We start from the raw sequence: 20,002 nt of genomic DNA, 5'->3' as shown, positions 1-20,002 counted from the left end.
AGTTGTCAGGGAGTAGTGGAGTCGCGCAGCACCTGCCGCAGGGAGCGGAGCAGAATCGTGGCCGTTGACACAGCCTGTCAGAGAGTAATGGGTCCGCCGCAGGGGGTGATGGAGCCGCACGAAATCCACTACAGGAAGTGGAACAGGATCATGGTTGTTATTGTGACCTGCCAGGGGGCGCGAATCTGTTGATTGAAGATCGACAGCGGTCGGAGTCCGACCTCTGTAGAGGTCCGGGAGGGGTCCTCCTTGCGGTTGGGGTCGTGGGTGGAGCCCGACTTCCGTGGGAGTCCGGGCAGAACCCTCTCGGAGCCGAAGTTGCGGGCGGAACCCGGCTCCCGTAGGAGTCCGGGCGGAGTCCTCCGCAATCGAAGTTAAAGGTGAAGTCCGGCTCCCGTAGGAGTCCGGACGGAGCTTACCAGCAGTTGATACCGAGAGCGGAGCCCGGCTCCCGTAGGAGTCCGGGCGGAGTCCTCTGCAATCAAAGTTAAAGGTGAAGTCCGGCTCCCGTAGGAGTCCGGGCGGAGCTTACCAGCAGTTGATACCGAGAGCGGAGCCCGGTTCCCATAGGAGTCCGGGCGGAGTCCTCTGCAATCAAAATTAAAGGTGAAGTCCGGCTCCCGTAGGAGTCCGGACGGAGCTTACCAGCAGTTGATACCGAGAGCGGAGCCTGGCTCCCGTAGGAGTCCGGGCGGAGTCCTCTGCAATCAAAGTTAAAGGTGAAGTCTGGCTCCCGTAGGAGTCCGGACGGAGCTTACCAGCAGTTGGTACTGAGAGCGGAGCCCGGCTCCCATAGGAGTCCGGGCGGAGTCCTCTGCAATCAAAGTTAAAGGTGAAGTCCGGCTCCCGTAGGAGTCCGGGCGGAGCTTACCAGCAGTTGATACCGAGAGCGGAGCCCGGCTCCCGTAGGAGTCCGGGCGGAGTCCTCTGCAATCAAAGTTAAAGGTGAAGTCCGGCTCCCGTAGGAGTCCGGACGAAGCTTACCAGCAGTTGATACCGAGAGCGGAGCCCAGCTCCCGTAGGAGTCCGGGCGGAGTCCTCTGCAATCAAAGTTAAAGGTGAAGTCCGGCTCCCGTAGGAGTCCGGACGGAGCTTACCAGCAGTTGATACCGAGAGCGGAGCCCGGCTCCCGTAGGAGTCCGGGCGGAGTCCTCTGCAATCAAAGTTAAAGGTGAAGTCCGGCTCCCGTAGGAGTCCGGACGGAGCTTACCAGCAGTTGGTACTGAGAGCGGAGCCCGGCTGTAGGAGTCCGGGCGGAGTCCTCTTGAGGTCGAAGTTGTCGACGGAGTCTGGCTCCCGTAGGAGTCCGGACGAAGTCTGTCTACAGTCGTTGGAGTCGTCGGCGGGGCCCGGCTCCCATAGGAGTCCGGACGGAGCTGTCTTGTAGCTGAAGTTGTTGGTCGTCGAGGATGAAGTCCGGCTCCCGTGGGAGCCCGGGCGGAGATTTCTTTTGAGGTTGGCCTTGTCGGCGGAGCCGTTGATTCTGTGGAGGACTTCGGCTGGGGGTATTTTATACCCAACAAGACTCATAATCAGCCATCTGATCAGAAAGGAACCACTAATATGTGTGACCCCGCAGGTTCGAACCTAAGCCGGTAGCACAGGAACCAATTCCTGTACTAATCGAAGTGACCATCTAGCAATGGTACCCGACGACCGGATAGGTCGAATAATCGCAATCGCAACATTCAGAACCTACGTGAATATGGTTACCGTATAATTCATCCCTTTTGACCCCTGTATTTAGGACGACTCAGGGTTAAACTGTCAACCTTGATGATATCATCCGAATCATGCTCAACTTAATTAGTCCTGTGACTCCTCACTAGGACTACCCTGGTCAAGGTTTTGCTAAATTGAAACACGACTGTACACAGCTCCTAAACTGGAGTGGTCAATTTCATCTTGACACACGCACCGACAAGTCAAGTACTTGACTACACCCAGCAGCCTTCCATCATTGAATTAGAAATTCAGGTAGTCCAGTGCCTAAGTGCAGTGAGTTGCTTGCAAGTCACCACGGCGGTCTCAGGTCGGAGGGACATTTATACCCATATCCCATCGGAGCAAATCTTGACAGCAGAAATAGCTCCAGAGTTGGTCACGTTCAGTGCAGATGTACCATTACATCTCACCTGTATGCCATAGGAGTGTCTCCACACTCTTTAGTTATGAGGACAACCAACCCATATTGCACACAACGACCTATGCTCGATAAACGTTGTCGTCCTTGGTAACAACGTATCATTTGGTCGCGAACATGTTTAAGGACTAAGCGACAAATCCTCCTTTGTCGAGTCTAAATAGTCCTAAGGACTTCACCACAACACAGGAGTTCATTAGAGGATGAAACATTTGTGATGAAAAAATACCAAAATAACTTTTATTTATTTATAATTCATGTACTAATACAAAAAGAGCACAACCGTCAACAGGCTGACGATTGACTTTGGGATACTATTCCCAACATCTCCCACTTGGCCTAAAGCCTATCGGTGCAGTATCTAATACCCATCTTCGACTTGTAGTCGTTGAACTCCTTCACCGCAATGGCTTTAGTGAATGGGTCAGCCAGGTTCTCCTTTCCGTCGATCTTCTGAAGGTCGACGTCACCTCGATCCACGATCTTTCGGATGAGATGGTAGCGGCGCAGAATATGCTTCGTCCGCTGGTGTGCCTTTGGTTCCTTCGCCTGAGCAATGGCTCCAGAGCTGTCGCAGTAGAGTAGAACTGGACCAACAAGGGAGGGTGCTACTCCGAGCTCGGTGATGAATTTTCTCAGCCACACCGCTTCTTTGGCAGCATCTGATGCAGCAATATACTCCGTCTCGCATACTGAATCAGCCACAGTGTGCTGCTTGAAACTCTTCCAGCAGGCAGCCCCACCATTAAGGGTAAAAATAAATCCTGACACACTCTTGCTATCATCGCGATCAGACTGAAAACTAGAGTCTGTAAATCCTATAAGTCTCAAGTCCGATTCACCATATATAAGCCACTGGTCCTTAGTATTTCTTAAATACTTCAGGATGGTTTTAACAACCTTCCAGTGATTCTCTCCTGGATCAGATTGGTATCTACTCACTACCCCTAGTGAGTATGCCACATCTGGTCGTGTACATGTCATGACGTACATGATAGATCCCACTGTCGAAGCATATGAAATCCTACCCATACGCTCTCTCTCTTGAGGTGTTGTCGGACAATCCCTCTTCGAGAGAGAATTTTCATGGCCTATCGGTAGATAGCCTTTCTTGAAATTTTCCATGCTGAACCTTTTTAGCATAGTATCAATGTACGTGGACTGGGATAAGCCAAGCAACTTTTTGGATCTATCCCTATAGATCCTCATCCCTAGGATGTAGGAAGCTTCTCCCAGATCCTTCTTGGAGAACTGTGACGATAGCCAAATCTTTATTTCCTGTAATGCAGGGACAACATTTTTGATTAAGAGAATGTCATCCACATACAATACAAGAAATACTACTACTGGACCATTAGCCCACTTATAAATGCAGGACTCTTCTCCGTTCTTAACGAAGCCATACGTTTTGATCGTCCTATCAAAATGTATGTTCCAACTCCGAGATGCCTGCTTAAGTCCATAAATGGACCTCTGTAGCTTGCACACTTTAGACTCATCTGTGGATGTGAACCCTTCAGGTTGTATCATATACACCTCTTCGTCCAGCTCTCCGTTTAGGAAAGCTGTCTTCACATCCATCTGTCAGATTTCATAGTCCAGATGGGCAGCTATCGCAAGCATAATCCGAATAGATTTGAGCATTGCCACAGGAGAAAATGTCTCGTCATAGTCTATACCATAACGTTGACGATATTCCTTGACAACCAGACGAGCTTTATAGGTCTCCACCTTTCCGTCTGCGCCCCTCTTCCTTTGGAAGACCCACTTACACCCTATGAGTTTTACTCCTTCGGGTGGGTCAACCAATGTCCACACATCGTTGACCTTCATGGACTCCATTTCAGATTTCATGGCCTCTAACCATTTCTCAGAGTCAGATCTCTACATTGCATCCATGTAGGTGATCGGATCCTCATCGTTTTCATCAAGTTCGACAGGATCACCATCTCGGACCAAGAAACCATAGTATCTGTCCGGTTGATGTGGTACTCTACCAGACCGCCTTAAGGGTGCATAATCAATGGGCTCCGGATTTGATCTAATCAAATCCGGTTCAGGTTCAGTAACATGTGTCAATTTTTTCACCTGTCGAACTTCGTCAAGTTCGACCTTAGAGGCAACAGTTTTTTTCACTAAGGAACTCCTTTTCTAAAAAAATTGCCTTAAGGCTGACAAACACCTTTTGCTCATCAGCAAGGTAGAAATAATACTCTTTGGTCTCTTTTGGGTACTCAATAAAATTACACTTGTCAGACCTAGGTCCAAGCTTGTCTGTAATTAAACGTTTAACATAAGCCGGAAACCCCCAAATCCTAAGGTACGAGAGTACTAGCTTACGTCCTATCCATATCTCATATGGCGTTTTGGCTACAGACTTACTCGAAACTCTATTTAGAAGGTAACAAGCCGATTCGAGCACATATCCCCAGAGGAAGATCGGCAGACCAGCAAACCCCATCATGGATCGAACCATGTCTAACAGGATCCGATTCCTCCTTTCAGACACACCATTATGCTGTGGTGTTCCAGGAGGAGTCCACTGAGAGAGAATCTCATTCTCTCCTAGATACGTCAGAAACTCATTGGAAAGGTATTCACCTCCTCGATCAGATCGAAGAGTTTTAATACACTTCCCAGTTTGTTTTTCTACCTCATTTTGGAATAGTTTGAACATTTCAAATGATTCTGACTTATACTTCATTAAATAGACATACCCATACCTAGATAGATCGTCTGTGAAGGTTTTGAAGTAGAAAAATCCACCTCTTGCACTTGAGCTCATGGGTCCACATATATCAGAATGTACCAGACCTAAGAGTTCACTGGCTCGCTCACCTTTTCTAGTAAAAGGTGACTTGGTCATCTTTCCAAGAAGACAGGACTCACAGGTTGGAAGTGATTCACAATCACTAACTTCAAGAATTTTTTCTTGAGCCAACCTGTTTATTCTGTTCTTATTGATATGACCTAGCCTACAGTGCCAAAGGTAGACTTCTGACACATTATCTATTCTAGAGCATTTACCGAAGTTTTGAACCACATTAACAGACTGTGATAGTAAGTAAATTTTATTATTTAATTATCCAACAAATATTGTAACACCATTCAAAATGATATTGTAAATATTTTTTTTTATTAAAAAATCATAACCGTACATGACCAAAAGGCCTACAGAAATAATATTTAATAAAAAACTTGGACAATAGTGACATTCACTTAGAATTATATTACGAGAATTGATTACAAGACTCATGATTCTTAAAGCTAGAACTGAAACTTTGCTTCCATCTCCAACATTCAGGAACCTCTCGCCTTCATCAAATCTCCTACTGACCTGCAGACCCTGCATTGAATTATAAATATGATAAGGGCTTCCGGTATCCAATACCCAGGCAGTAGTATCACAAATCGAAAAGTTGCAAGAAGTTATCATATAATTACCTCGCTTCTTCTTTGGCCTGTTCGGATCCAGGGAGGCAATGTATTGAGGACAGTTCCTCTTTCAATGCCCCTGCTTCTTGCAAAAGAAGCACTCCGCTTGGCTCTGGTCGTGCTTGCGCTTCTTGGTCTGACCCTGTGCTACTGTCCCAGCATGAGATTGCACCTTCCTATTTTTCTTCTTCTTGTTCTTCTTTCTCTTCCCAAAGGGTTGACGACGAGAAGAAGACCCTCCCACTACATTCACCGACTCCTTATGGAGTTGGTGATCCTTCTCAAAGTTCTGCAGCAACCCCAACAATCCGTGGTAGTTTACTGTAGGCTTTATCATTCAAAAATGAGTAAGGAATGGGAGGAAGGACTTGGGCAAGGAATTAAGGATCGCATCCTTACCGAGCTACTCGTGCAGAGGAAAGCCCAATTTGCTTAGGCGCTCAATCATCTCGATCATGTATAGTACATGATCAGTGACTGAAGCCCCATCCCTCATCCGAGCATTGAAAATGGCACAACTAGTTTTGTGCCTTTCAACGTCGTCAGGCGTGCCAAAGGAGTCATTCAACATTTGAAGCATCTCCTGTGGCTGGGCGTTGTCAAACCTTCGACTGAACTCGTCATTCATTGCTGCCAGCATAATACATCGAACGGTGGTGCGGTCATTGAGCCACTTCAAGTAAGTGTCTCGGATCGCCTTACTAGCGTTCGGAGCTGGCTCCTCAGGTGCTGGATCCGTTACTACATAAAGGATCCGCTCATGCTCAAGGATGATTTTCAATTTTCAATACCAGCTATCGAAATTGGGTCCCATGAGCTTGTCATTATCTAATAATGATCGGAGCGACAGGGTAGTGGCCATAGCTGCATAAAGAAAAACGAGATCTCTATTAGTACATAAATTAATACTAAAGACTTAGACTTTAGTCTAAAGTTTTTTCCAATATTTTTACGAACTGGTAGCCTCATCCTCCAATTCGAAGAATTATTTTAATTTCTTAATGGGTACTAGAATCCACACAGACTACACACGAGCCCAACTTTGGTTGGTCAACCCATGTGCATCTATGGGTAGGTTCTTAACCAGTTGTTTCTCTAAACAACTTCTAGTAATTGATTTTGCCTCAGAACCTAATCAGTAGGCTTTGGCCTCCACTGAAAAGATCTGGTTAGGTCCAACCATTAACATGACTTAATTTAGTGAATCGGACCAATAAATGATCAGGCCCAACTTTGGCCGGCCAACCTAACCACCATCAGAAAGACTCAATCAAATTATCATATTATGAATAATAATTCCATTAGCCAATGAGCACCAGGCCTTTGGGCCTCCAATGATCATTGAACTAATGGACTCATTATCATTCACTTAATGGAAGGCTATGACTTAGTTATCATTATAACTTAATCATTTTAGGGACCTAATAATTTTGAGGATTTTATTAAAGAATAGTAGAAAAAAAATCATCCAGCCAATTTCAATCCTCCCACTGACTTTACCAAGTCAGATTAAAAAAAAAAGATTTAATTAAAGCTGGCATTAGGAGCACCTAAATCAGTCACACTGATTTACCTAATGACATGGGTGAGCTCTAATCACCAAGTGATCTAATCAAAATCTAACTTACCAGATTGGCCAGATAAGTGAGATCAGTGGTGGAGATTTGCCATTAACTCGTCAATGATCGAATCAATGCGAGTAGCTCCCACTTAAGAACCACTGGTCAAAACTGTCGAACTTACCTTAGACACCAACCGGTTCATTAGTTTTAATTTTGATCAACTTAGTAAATAGGGCTCCACCGCATAGCCATGAATTAAATCCATCTTGGTCTAGTTAAAGACATGGACCCATTCAACTACAACTATTGAAGTTGAGTCTAGAGTATCCTTGACCTAATCTAATTCAACTTTTGATTAGATTTGACCAATTACTCTATTTAGTCCATTTTTTAAGGTAACCTTAGGTCTAACCCAATTATGGACCTAATTCATCTAACCCATTGACCCACAAGTTTATGCAATTGTCTTAGGTCTTAATTCACAATTCTAGACCTACTAGACAATACTTAATTTTTTTAATTAAGTACTTGGGCTGATGGGTTAGGGTTTGGTATTTCGAAAATAATTTTCAAATTTTGAAAGATTTTATTTTTTGTTCACCAGATGTGTTGACTCATTTCACAAACGGGTCAGTACAATTCATAAACAGCAATCCTATTGCTCATTTCATAACAGAAAATAACTCAAAATAAATCATAAATTTTCTTTTAGATCTAATCTAACACATTCATGATAAATTTTATAATTAAGTCCTTTCGCTGCTTCATCGGCATGGGATATAATTGCATCGGCACCCCTACCACCATAGGAGACCCCATCGAATGGGAAGAGAGGGTCTTTAAACCCTACTTTTCTCCTATGACCGGACGACCATGGCAACCAACCCAATTAGATTACTTGCTACTTGGATCAAGTATATCTAAATATACCAATTTCAAAATTTAAATTTTGAATTTCAAATTTCAAATTTTAAATTTTAAATTTTAAATTTCAAATTTGAGATTTCAACCAAATTTCAAATTTTAAATTTTCAATATTTGAATTTTAAATTTTAAATTTTGAATTTCAAATTTCAAAATTTGAATTTCAAATTTCAAATTTCAAATTTGAGATTTCAACCAAATTTTAAATTTCAAATTTTGAATTTCAAATTTGAAACTTCTAACAAATTTCAAATTTCAAATTTCAAAATTTAATTTTTTTTTGAATTTCGAATTTTGAATTTTAAATTTTGAATTTTAAATTTAAACTTATAGATTATACCTTAATCTACGCATGCATATGTATATCATATTCTAGAACCATGCTCTGATACCATTTGTAGTGAAAATTTTATGCAGGGGTAAAATGATAATTTTAAAATTTTTTCAAAATTATTATTTTACAGCGAAATTATTAATTAATCTCATTAATTAATACTAATTAACCCTACACTAGGATCTAAATATGATACAACAGCATGCATTTAAATTTGAAATTTAAATTTGAATCAGTAAACCTTTTACAGTACTATGTTCAGAACACATCACCTTTTGTGGGTAGTCGATCACCGCAATCTGATCACTGTCGGGGGGCTCTAATCATCACGTCATAGTCACACAAGTGTCTGGCCTCTGCAGATCATCCACACGAAGCTCCCGTCTGATCAGCTCCTCACGAATGCTAGTTCGTGATTTCACCCTTTTGATGGCAGATGTTGATCAAACTCCTTCGATCAATGTGTGCCGACTCCTCGGATGCTCTGAATCGTTTGCACGATTGCTTGAGAGGCTGATGGATCTCTCCCTAAAATTTGATGGACTCACGACACTCGTGGCACACCAATCTCACTTCCCAAACTCTAGGTAGAAACCCTAGGGTACACACTAGAAATCCTACGCTCAATTTTCTTTCTTTTCTTTCTTTTTCTCTCGGAAGGTGTTGGACCTTCACCTTATGCACAAACTTTCCTCACACCCCAAAGTTTCTCTCCTAAAATTTCTACGCACGTCCCACCTTTCTCCTCTTTTTAAAACAACGTCGAACGTGTCTTATCCGCGTGAGAGGATAAAGATAAGTGGTTGCACATTTGAATTCAAATCAAATTTGAATTTAAATGTAAAACCAACTCATCCGTATCCACTTGTGTGTGAGAAGAGAAGGGGCGTGAGTTGATTTGTTCATAGAGAGTTTACACGAGAAACATTTTCTCATGTAAAATATGGGGTGCACAAGATAAGACCATGGCGCATGGATTAGTTGGTTGCTCATTCAAATTCAAACTTTCTTTTGAATTTGAATGACCAACCAACTTATTTTTATCCAGATATTTAGCGCACAAGGGTGGGCATGGGATGGCTTCTGCGTGGAGAAAATTCACGAGAAGTTGCTTCTCGTGAATTTAAATATGCACAGAAGAAGTGAGGTGGCGCATGGAGAAAAGTCAAGGTAGTTTGAACCTAATTGAGCCAACCTAATCTAAATAGGTTAAGCACAATTAGAATAAATTAAATCTAACTTAATTAGGCTTAATTAGGCTCAATAAAATCTTAATCAAATCAAAAATTAACTAAACCTAACCCCTGATCAAATCAGGGACTAAACCACCTTAGCGATTAGGTCAACATTTAACCTAATCAGGTCAATCCAAACTGAATCCAATTCAATTGGACTTGATCCAAAAATAATTACTCAATCAAATTGAGTTAATTAGCGATCAAATCACTAATTAAATCTCTCATAAATATTGAGTCCAAATTCGATGGGCAATCAGGCATCAGAGACCATCGATATGAAACCCTGATCAAAGAGTTCAAATTTCAAATTCAAAATTTAAAATTCAAAATTTTGACCCCGGTACCCAAAATGTGTGGAACTCATGATCAGAGAATCTTAATTCTTAATCATAGAGTTCCAGACTCATAAGACTCATAATCAGCCATCTGATCAGAAAAGAACCACTAATGTGTGTGACCCTGCAGGTTCGAACCTAAGCTGGTAGCACAGGAATCAATTCCTGTACTAATCGAAGTGACCATCTAGCAATGATACCCGATGATCGGATAGGTTGAATAATCGCAATCGCAACATTCAGAACCTACGTGAATATGGTTACCATATAATTCATCCCTTTTGACCCCTGTGTTTAGGATGACTCAGGGTTAAACTGTCAACCTTGATGATATCATCCGAATCGTGCTCAACTCAATTAGTCCTGTGACTCCTCACTAGGACTACTCTGGCCAAGGTTTTGCTAAATTGAAACATGACTGTACACAGCTCCTAAACTGGAGTGGTCAATCCCATCTTGACATACGCACCGACAAGTTAAGTACTTGACTACACCCAGCAGCCTTCCGTCATTGAATTAGAAATTCAGGTAGTCCAGTGCCTAAGTGCAGTGAGTTGCTTGCAAGTCATCGTGGCGGTCTCAAGTCGGAGGGACATTTATACCCATATCCCATCGGAGCAAATCTTGATAGCAGAAATAGCTCCGGAGTTGGTCACGTTCAGTGCAGATGTACCATTACATCTCACCTGTATGCCATAGGAGTGTCCCACACTCTTTAGTTATGAGGACAACCAACCCATATGGCACACAACGACCTATGCTCGATAAACGTTGTCGTCTTTGGTAACAACGTATCATTTGGTCACGAACATGTTTAAGGACTAAGCGACAAATCCTCCTTTGTCGAGTCTAAATAGTCCTAAGGACTTCACCACAACAAAGGAGTTCATTAGAAGATGAAACATTTGTGATGAAAAAATATCAAAATAACTTTTATTTATTTATAATTCATGTACTAATACAAAAAGAGCACAACCGTCAACAGGCTGACGATTGGCTTTGGGACATTATTCCTAACAGGCCCTTCACATAACGAAAATTTGACATACTTGGTCCTTTTCCTCCAGCATCTGGTTAAAGAAAGTTCATAGTGGTCGCTATTGATTACTTCACAAAATAGGTAGAAGCTGAACCTCTGGCATAGATCACTGAAAGTAAGATGGAAGATTTTATTCAGAAGTCAATCATATGCAGATTTGATCTACTATATACCATCATCACTGACAATGATCGACAATTCGACAATCAAAATTTTAAAGAGTTCTGTGCGAAATTTTACATTACGCACATGCTCACATCAGTCGGCCATCCACAATCCAACGGTGAAGTGAATGTGACAAATCGAACAATCTCGCATGGACTCAAAACTAGACTGAATGAAGCTAAATACCTCAGGGTGGAAGAACTATATCCGATCTTATGGATATATGGAACAACTCCTCGCATACCAACGGGAGAATCGCTATTTAATCTGACTTATGGAACAGAAACGATGATCCCACTTGAGATTGGATTACTATCAGTAAGGGTGGAACAATACAATGAGCCAAACAATTCAGAGTGTCAGAGAGCCGATCTAGACTTACTTTCAAAGATCCGACAGCAAGCTCAAGTCTAGATGGCAGCATATCGGTAAAGAGTAGTCCGGTATTATAACGCAAAAGTTAAGCCGAAGGTCTTTCATCCAGGAGATCTGGTCCTAAGGAAAGCAGAGGTTTCAAAACTTCTGGATCAGAGAAAATTATCTTCAAATTGAGAAGAACTCTATAGAATAATTGAGACACTTAGACCGGATGCATATTGGCTGGAAACTCTCGAGGAAACAGCAATTCTTCAAACGTAGAATGCTGACAACTTAAAGATGCATTATCAATAAAATTGTTCATATGTACAGTGCTCAGAATGAAATATTGAATTTCAGAATTACAAAAATTTCGATCAACTATAAAGTGACATTAGATCGATAAATGGACGGTCAATTTCTGTCGACTATATTTCGATTTTTCACTGAAAAAATCGATACATCAATTATATCTCGATTTTCACTGTAAAAGCTGATATACCGACTGTATCTCGGTACCGACTACATCTCGATTTTTTACTGTAAAAATTGACTCTAGTCGAATGACTATTTATGCTGACTTAGTTTTAACTAAGTGAAATGCTATGCCAATACGATCCAGATTGAATTAGAACTATACCGATTTGACTACGGTCAGTCGAAGGATATTTGGCTTGCCACTGTTTATCAAATAACTAGACATACTGACTTGACTACGGTCAGTCAATGGATATTCGGCTTATCACCATTTATCCTAATACCTAAAAGATAAAGTATGTCAATTGATATTTGACTAGCAAACAATTCTATAATTACTATTGAATGTTCGACTCGTCGATCGACATTCGGTAGTCAAACTATGATTCAACGATATTGCAGATACATAGAGAGGAAAGAGTTGGTACTTTAAATTTTTTTTTTCATTCATTATAAGGAAGTTACAAAATTGGACCAAAGATCCGATTACAAAATTTTTGATTACAAAAAGAAAAATAAAAATACTACACCAATCATCAATTGTTGTCTTCATCTCTTTGCTCTGACGCAGCATCGATGACTGGAACAGCTTCTGGTGCAATCAATGCATCATCTTCAGTCGGTGCAGTCCCTTCTTCGATAGCTTCATCTCTGAATAAGGAGAAATGATGCTGCTCAAGTCTAAGTTTGGGTATAATTTTTTGATTATATCTCGACCGTTCTTATATCCGATGCAATAGGAAGCATATCTGCCTTCAAAATTTTCTTCTTTGAATTCTTTAGAATTTTTGAAGTTCTTGACGGCCAGACTCAGAGCTTCCCTTGCCAACTCTGCTTTAGCTCTCACGGAGACCGACTCGGCATCGGCTAGTGGCAACCTTTCCAAGGTGGCCCGATGCCTTTCGCGCTCAGCTTCAAGTTCACCAATGCATCCATCCCTCTCTTACCTAAGCCAATAGATGGAGTGCTTCTTACTCTTGATTCACGACTCAAGAGATGAGATATTTTGACGAGCCAACTCAAGTTTGGCTCTAAAAGACTATAGGTCGGCCGTCATTTGGAAGATCTGCTCCAAAAGTTTCTTCTCTCATTCAGCTACTGCCTGGAGTTGTTTGATGGTAGTATTCTTTTTGACGGTGATAGCCGCCACTTTATCCATCCATGATCGATGAAAGTCGATAATCTTCCGATAGTCGCTTTCTAGATCGTGCATGTCATATGTCCACTGAAAGCAGAAGATAAATCAAGTCAAGTCAGATTAAAAAAATATTAGAAAACTTACTCCGAATATCATCGGCTAAACAGAAGAAAATATCTCAGCAACAGTTCGATTCTTCCTATTCTCCCGATCAGTCGAGAGAAGAGCAACTTTGATGAGCCGCTTGGCCAATACCGGATTGGCCAGGGCAAACTCATCCTCAGAGATTTGAATGTTGAAGAGAGTTCGGAGGCCTGCAGACGATCCGTCGTTGGCTGAAGCCACTGGTGCCTTCCTCCGATCGCCGATCGACAGTCCAGCGCTTGAGAACAGTGAAAAGTCGAAGCTCGACTGCATCCGAGAATGTTTCATCGGAGGAACAGCTGGTGCAGTCATAGACTGCTCAGGTTCGGCCACGACTCCTGCCCCAATCCGAACCTCTACTAATGGAGCCATCGATGATATTGTTGTAGCTCCATCCTCTCCCGCCATCCCATCTTCAGCAGACGGTACCTCAAAAAGCGTTGTTGGGGCCGACAATGTCAAGACTGGTTTGAAAATCATCTCTGATGGAATGTCGGATTCCCTCGCCAGTGGACTAGTGACCCAATCCTTCTTCGACGGTCGGGAGGGTCTAGCTTCAATTGCTGCCTTCTTTTTGACAGTGTGTGTGTGGATATCTGCAACCGACACTCATGCTTTTGGCTGCATAGCTACAATCAAAATAAAGAAATCAGTATAAAATTCAAAAACAGACAAGAAAAATAAAGTAATCAACTATGTTATACCTAAAGAAGTGACTGAACTAAGTCTGATATCATGCTTGTTCAGTCATCAGCTCTCGCTGTGGTGGAACTGTCATGTCCTTCAGTCGGAAGAAATCTTTTCGATCATCGACCTCCATCCGACTATTCTCATTGGGGTCAATCCTTGGATCACCCCAGTACGAAAAAAAGCTCCAGGGAGAAGAAAAAGAGACGAAGAAAAATTGATTCTTCCATCCATGAATGGACGATGGAAGATCGATGATAAAAGAAAGACCTTTCCTCAGGTTGAAGAACCACCAACCTTTAACCTTAGGATGAGGATAAAGGACCAAGAAAGTTTGAAAGAGAGAAGGACGAGGCTAGATCGATATAAGCTGACATAACAAAGTAAAGCTAATGATCAACCGGACGGAGTTCGGAGCCAGCTGAGCAGGACAGAGACCGTAATAGTCAAGAAGATTCTAGACGAACATCGAAATCGAAAATCAAAGATTGGTCCGAAGGTCCTCGACATAAAATATGACCTGGTCCAGATGAGGAGAGTTAATCCGACCATTTGTGTCAGGAGCAAAAAACTGATACTGCTTCGGGATACAGTACTGTTCCCGGAGCCATTCAATATTGGGTCCGGATAAGGAAGAAGCTTTCATTTTTAGATTCGATGGAGATTCATCAGTTAGATTTTCCGACCGACTGTCTCGAGAAGAAGAAGCCTTCTTACTGGCCATCAAAAATGAAAAACTAAAGAAGAGAAGAAAGCCTTAAAACAAAAACCTTAAGAGGAGAAGAACCCAAGGACAAAGATAAGAAAACTTGACCTAAAGCTAAAGAGGGGTGAAGAAGAAACTCAGAGCTTCTAGTACTTGGGTAGCCTTCCAGCAGAACTTTTCATTGCAGAGGATGGTGACAAATGCAAGAAAAAGTCTAGCTGAAAGCGATTTCATATATATAGGACCCCTCAACGGTCCAGATGAAATCCATCGAATCAAGATTCCTCCTGATGTCGATACGTGATGACATCAAGACTGATCATTGGTCGGATGGTTCGACGCACCTGCTTCTAAATCATGCCACCTCATCATTATCCGTATGAACAGTTCCGACCCAATGATTTTTGGACACATGGCTAATATCTACTAATCAAAATCAAATCGTCCGGATGTCCTGGACATCGAGTTATCTTACTAAAATGACAACCCAATAATGATTTCACAGCTATCGAAACAGCAAAACAGTCAAAGATCTCTCGTATTTCAAAAACTCTTTAATATCAGCAGCCAAGTCGGGGCTCGAGACGACATGTGACAACTCTCTTCGTCCAACATGATAAACGACGTGATAATATACACGTTTGACCATTTTGGACTTAAGAGTGGGGGACAACCGTTGGAACTATTTAACCGACCCCCGACTCTGACTCTACATCAACCTTATAAACATAATACTCTGACTAACAATCAGTTAACTGACCGACAGTCGGCTATTATCAACCAACAATGGACAACCACGATGACTCAGTTAAGATCCGACTGATGACCATCGACATATCAAAGTCACCGTCTGATGCTCATTCAGATCTCCACAACTACCGACCTATTACTATTATCGATATATAGTCAGTTTATCTTTCCACGATCACATAAGATCGGAATGTGCAGAACCTATATATCTAACCGTTATAAAAGGTTATCGATTACATATCACGGTCATTAGTAGGCATAAACAATCCATTAACTCTATAATTATGGTCTGATAATTTAGTGCCATAAAAAGTTGGACCACGTGCTCGACGGTTACATCAGAATCATTTATAAAAGGGAGATAAATGAATAGTATGGATGAGATAATTCTGGGCTAACACCTTACCATTTTGATTACTCTTTATCTGCGGTTCATCAACCCCCCACTAACTTAAGTATCGAAGGGTCTCCGTCGGACATAATTTCGGTTAGTGAGGACTTCTTTTGCAAGTGCTCTTCTCTAGCGATGGGCGCAACAGGAGATTGGCCGCAACAGTAATTTAGATTTATTTATTTTTAATATGCACTATACATAAATAGTAATTGAGCTAACTAAATTATACCTGCTAAGAATGAAAGAGCTTAAATATATAAAAAATTGAATGAAATAAATTTACATTATACATTATATATCATATATAGAATAACTAAATTATATGTTACATATTATATATCATACTTTTGGAAATGCATCATTGGGCCTACTACAAATATTTCAAGGAGTCTCAATGATGGCTAGTTGACAATAGAAATTTGTTTTCAAGAAAGATAGGCTCTACGTACACAACATCTATATAATTTTAATAATCATCCCACCAAACTTATGCATGCATGGAATGGATTCATAACTTTACTAGTGGCCAATATTGAAAGCAAGAGACTCATAACTTTATTAATTGTACATACATCGAACGAATTTAAAATTTTGATTTACCAGTAATGCTATTAACATCACTAAACAGGAAAAGAAGTTGTGTTTGTGGATGCAATATAAAACCACTTGAAAAATGCAGGATACACCAACCTAATAGTTAACTTCTTCAAAAAATAATAATATTTTATTATATTCTTTTCTTTATATTTTATATAATTTTGATAAACTCACTGACCAAATCTTTATTATACATGTATGTATGCATGCATGTGTAAATTTGTTCCTAGGTTTTAAGTTTTTATCAATCTTCCAAAAGAAATTGCTTATAAATAATGGTCTACATTATTGGTTATGATGTGCACATACCATTCTTATGATATCGGGTATTATGATATTACATATCTTCGCCTGTTTATACAAACATTGTTTATGGACAAAGTTTTACATAAAAAGTTATTTATTGGCAAAATTTATCAATATTAACTGGATTACATAAAGTTTATTAATTATGTGTATGGCTTAAAAAGTGCTCGAAGTTTGGAAGGGTATCCATACGAAGCATGCTGATGTCTTTGTCCAAGTGCAAACCTTAATGTATAAATGGTTTTTGACAATTAATTCTAAAAATCACTCTCCCATTCTCAAAGTTCTTGCTAAACTTAAAAACTAAGAATAAAATACTATTCACACAAAGAATTGGGATCTAGTTCAAAGCAAAATTTCAATTTTGTCCTCAAAGATTCATACATTTTAACTTGTTTGTTGTTATTGGATACATTGAGGCATGACTCTATCAATAAACGACCACATGCTGCAACATCTCAATCATTTTTAGCAAGTTTTGAGTAGAACATTAATCTAGAATCATGAGAATGATAATTTTGAATTTATGTGTTACTTGTTTCTCCTGTTTTCTAAATAGCATAATATTTTATATCAAGTTTTCTTTTCCTAAATTGTTGCTCTTTTGAGTTAATGAATGATTTCCATATTATCAACATGCATATTTCACTAAAAAAAAATTATTTTGCCTTACTTAACAATTAATATAGAAATATATTGCTAAATTTTACTACAATAGCGCACCATGCTACAAAATGAGAACAATAACTATCCAATGTCATACAAATATGAATTATGTTACTCATCTACTTATTTATTTGTGAAGTTTATATACCATTAATTAGGTGTATTATATTAATTTTAATTAACAGTCTATGAGGATATCTATTTTTATATTTAAGAGGCTTATTGTTTTGCAGTACCTGATGAGTTCCTTCTTTTTAATTGAAAAAAAAAGGAGAGAAATCGATGAAAATTTTCAAGAAAGTTATATTTACACCGCAAGTTAGTTTTAAACTATACAATCATATGTATACATTGGCAGATGTAAGTAGGAAATTGTGGGGTCAATTGACCCCACAAAAAAAAGAGCCCCATGTATATATATACTAGACTATTAGTATAAAAAGTCATTGATTAGTAAAAAAAAAGTTAAAATTGAACCCACAATATTAGATATAAATATATATATATATATATATATATATATATATATATATATATATATATATATATATATATATATATATATATATATATATATATATATTAGTAGAAAAAGTCAAAATTGATCCTATTAATTTTATAAATTGACTCTATATCTCATGTAAAGTCTTGAAGAAATAAAGAATAAAAAAGATTACATCAAAAGAGTAATTATGACCTATATTCTTTCTTTTTTATGACTCTCATATTCTACCTCTCATTTTCTCTCTCCTTCTCTCACACCATTTTGATCTCTCTTTATTTCTCCTTCTTTTTTATTCTTTATTAATTACTTCTTTATTTATCTTTTAAAATTCTACCCTAATCCTATCCATCCACCTTTTATATTTAAATCCTATATCAATTTATTTTTATATTCTAAAAGGATCATATCAAAAGATAAAATATAACATATATTTTTTTGCTTTAATGACTCACATATCCCATCTCTCTCCCTCTCTAAATGCTACTTTGACCTTTCTCCCTTTCTCTCTCATTCTTTCTCTTACTTTATTTATTACTTCTTTATTTATTTTTTAATACCCCCACCTCAATCCCATGGTCCCTATCTATCCATCCCTTACATTTAAAATCTACATCAATTTATTTTTTGTATCCCAATTATTGGTGCAAGAATTCATCTGGCATCGAGACACTAGAGTAGACAGTGGAAAGAGTCTTCTGCGGGCATGACCTGCAAAAAAGTCCTAATCAGAGATGGCTCCAATGAGGATCATTCGATGCTCAAGTCAAAACTCTCGTTCAACGGAAAGAGGAGCGTAAGAGACAAAATAATGACGTCTCCTTTATAGTGGAGAGTTGGAGCTTCAGTTGGTACGATCCCACATGATTAGGATGTGATTCGTAGGGCACGAGATTATCGTGCAAGATTTTCAGCATGCAACGATTGTAGTTGCCTTATCAGTCCAAAGATAGTTGTTGTCTGGTGGGCACGATATTTCAAATGAAGTTATCAATTGGAGACTGTCGAGAATTAGTTGGCGACGACTAGGGTCAGTCGCTTCAGGGTATTACTAGATGCTGTTGTTTAGAGACGCACGATTGGTTGGTTGACAAGGGGTCATCGATGATAATATGTAGGGATCGTTGAGTAGCTGTCAACGAGCTCTTGCTTGCTTGAGGGGTAAGGCTTATGTCAGGCAGTTGCAGAGAGCTAGCTCAGCAAAGGTAATAATCGATCTTGAGTCGGCACAGTGTTGCTGTTGACAGGCCTGTTTGGCGCAAACACTTTGGGTCCTAGGCCTTTTCATATAATCGGTCCCTGCAGAATTTCTCCCAACACCAATCAATACAAATGCAATAAAAAACTATATATTGTTATCTTTATTCTCAATTTGAATTAGATATGTTTCTTTTAGCTTCTTTTTATGGCAACATTCTTTGAGTTTTTTATGTCTTTTCATTTTTTTTACTCATATCAAAAATATATAATTAGAATAATTTTTAGTTAGTCATTACAATTTTAATATTTAATAATATTTAAGATTTTACTATGATACTTATTTATAATATTTTATTATAAAAAAATTAAGATATTACACATTATTATTTTTTATATATTTTTATTATTTTAAAAAATAATATTTATTATTATTTTTTTCTTTTTTCTCTCTCCATAGCTCCTCCATTTCTTTTATTATATTGATTCCACAAAGAAAAATTTTTGAATCCACTATTGCATGTATTTAAGCTATAGCAAAGAAAAATGATGAGGCTCAATTTTTTTTTGGTAAAAGATTAAGCCCAGTTAAACGTAAAGTTAATGCACTATTATCAAGCACCTGGTCAGAAATTTTTTTTTTCCCCTTATAATTTATTTACAAAATCAATGAAGCTATCATCAAAAGTACATTGAAAATGTAACCGTTAAAAATCTTATATCTTGGTCACCATCAATCGAGTGATGACGCACCCAAAACGATCCTTAAAAATTGGAATCAATGATCTTGAACTCCCGTTATAAAGACCAACCAGTTGGTCATATTACAACAAACCTAACCCAACGCATGGCGAGTAGGTCAAATTTGATCCGTAAATTTGATCATGCTTGTATAAATTGTAATGC

Source organism: Elaeis guineensis, chromosome 7 (assembly GCF_000442705.2).
Source record: "Elaeis guineensis isolate ETL-2024a chromosome 7, EG11, whole genome shotgun sequence".
NCBI classification, from domain to species: Eukaryota; Viridiplantae; Streptophyta; class Magnoliopsida; order Arecales; family Arecaceae; genus Elaeis; species Elaeis guineensis.
The sequence above is the reverse complement of the archived record's forward strand: the minus strand, read 5'-3'. Positions refer to the sequence as shown.